Below are 2,896 nucleotides of genomic sequence, written 5' to 3' on the forward strand. Positions count from 1 at the left end.
TTCGAAACTATAAGCATTTATCTGCAAATGATGACTTTGAAGACCGAGACTGATTGGTGGCATCTCCTCCCATCATGCAAGTCTCTAATAATGTCAAAGATGAAGAATCTAGGGACATTAAGGAATATCTGCGCAAGATTGATAGCTTGTTCAAAGATGGTATTTTTGCTTATCAAGAGGACACTATTGTTGACAAGGAAGCTGTTACTATAGAAGAGGAAAATGTTGCTGAAGAAAAACAAGTTCCTGAAGAAGAAAAAGAAAGAGAACAGAAAGATTCTAATGTGAATATTGTCACCACACTTGAATCTGTGGGTGCAAGTATTGATAATCTGCAGTTAGATGGATCAAGACCGGTAAAAGTTACTGAAGTCACCAGTGAGGAGCAGGATAACTCATTGGCAATTGTGGTCTATACTGGACCTCTTCAAGTGGCCTCTCCCACACAAGTAGCAACCGATGATATAGGGGCTGAGCTGGAACTTGAGGAGCAATCCGAAAACCATGCAACGCCAGCAGAAAAGAAAAGGAAGCACTCCAAGGACAAGAAGTGAAAGAAGGAGGAGAAGAAAATGAGAAGAAAGAAACATTATGCAGCCACAGCAATGGCTACGGATAACTGAGTTAGTTTTATTTTAAAGTTGTAGATATAGTTTTCATGTATTGCATATAGCTGTAAGTCACATTTTGTTTAGTACACAATATCACTGCATTTTTATTCTCATTACATATTCATGTTAGTGCATCAAGGATAATGCAATGTTTAGGTTTGGGGGATTGTATATGGGATTTGGAAATACACCCACATTTCAATTTTTTTTGAAGCATACAAGGTTTATGCACAATTGTTCAAAAATTTTTGTTATATTCGATGCTTAATTCTTGGATCATGTGATTTGTCAATGAATGAGTTTGATAAATTTGATTGAATGTTGTATCTTTAATACTTTGATGAATGATTTAGGTTACAGTAGTAATGAATGAGTAGTAGCATTCCTTGAATCTTGAATGAAACTGCCTTCTACAGCTACTTATATATATAGCGAGAGTAATAAATAAGAGATACTCCAAAGTGGGTATATTGTAGAATGTTAAAAAGGGAACACTCCAATACAAGCGTTAGAAAAATTAATCTGGCCAAAGGCCGTCGCTGCATGAGTGTGTATCGACTCAACTACGTACTCCTTGAAGGTATGTTGTACCCCATCGTTACTTCTCAGGAACAAGGGTACAGTAACGCAATGATTTCCCTTTATTCCAAAAAAAAAGATATATAAATACTTAGTATTGTACAATAAATGATGTATTGGTAAATAGAATTTAAGATTTAAAGCATGATGCTGGCCTTGATGAAAGTGCAATCTTACTTATTCATGCTTATGTATTATCGATGTAATATTATTTGATATAAATATGATTCATTCATTGGGAATTTAGAGGGTTCAAGTTGCTAGAATGATTATTTACCTCCGAAAAATTTTTGTAGCCTTGCTAGTTTTTATTTTACTTGAGGACAAGTAAAAACTCAAGTTTGGGGGGTGTGATTGTACTACAAAGAACATATGTTTTCTCCCCACTTATTGGTTAATTTGTTCCCATTTAGTTATCTTTAGTATGCATTTTAGCATTTTCAGTTTAGTAAATTGCATTTTATAACCCAATGAATACTAGCCCATTTTATCATTAATTTTTCTATCTTTCTACACTAATGTCGCTGCATTAGTTAACTCTAGATTGCGTCCAGAATTGTCGCCGCAGTTGACAGCTATCTGATAAGAGCCAACCATGCGTGAGCTGTCCAATCTAGTATAAGTGGCCTGTACGTACAAGTACAGAAGAATCCTAAGGGAAGAACACCTGTACAGTTGAAGAGAACATAAAAAGTTGACGCGAGAAGAGGAAGGGGGATTTTTGCAAAAACCACCATTCTCTTACCCTATTTTGAAGCTTACAGCCATGGTAGCTTGAGCCTCCTACGGGTGAGCCAACATGAAGACAGATGCAGATCCACTCCTGATGAGGAAATCTAAGTGCAAAACAAGGGGAAATAGAGAGATCCAGTCGAGTAGACTAGGAATAGTATTCTCCATTCAATTCTTTCTTATTTCTTTGAAAACACTAGTGATTACTCTATGTTTTCTACTGTATGAAAGTACAATGAATGCTTTGTTAAATGTTATCTTATTAAATCTTGTTTTATTGTTTAATCTTAGGGGGTTGAATGTTCTAAACATGGAAGTGTTATTGCAATCACTAACATTGGAAGATGCAGTGACAGATTGAGCTAATAAGCATTTCAGTGGAAGTTGAGTAAGGACTAAAGGAATTTAGTCCACTTATTCTTAATAATGCCTTGCCATCATTGGAAGGTGAGGTTAACGTGCATGGTTAAGTCCCAATTAAATAAAAGAGTGGCGTTTGGCAAGATATACATTAATTTTTATTGCATCGACAATCACCTATCTTTTATACCTTGTAAGTACTTGGAATACTACTGAAGATTCATGTTGGGGATTCCAATTTATCATTACCATATTTTATTTCATTGTTTTTAAGATATTGCTCCGACAATTACCCACACAATTTAATTCATTTTTTTAGCTATTGCATCAACATTAATAGACAAAGAACTACTATCCAGGTGGGATCGATATCCGACAGACTCACATCTGTCTACTGTACTTGCATCGACAGTGTACGCTTGCACATTTTTTTATGACATTAACAATCGATCAGACCTAAAGTATGAAGAATAAATTTCTATCAACTTTCATGTATGGAAAACACATTGTTTGAAGGTTAAAAGTTTAGGACATGAATCTGGGAATCAATAAGTAATGATTATGTAAGTGTGTGTATATGTCATGAAAATATGTTAAACATTGTGTCTAGAAAG

This window comes from Gossypium hirsutum, chromosome A08 (assembly GCF_007990345.1).
Source record: "Gossypium hirsutum isolate 1008001.06 chromosome A08, Gossypium_hirsutum_v2.1, whole genome shotgun sequence".
Taxonomy (NCBI): domain Eukaryota; kingdom Viridiplantae; phylum Streptophyta; class Magnoliopsida; order Malvales; family Malvaceae; genus Gossypium; species Gossypium hirsutum.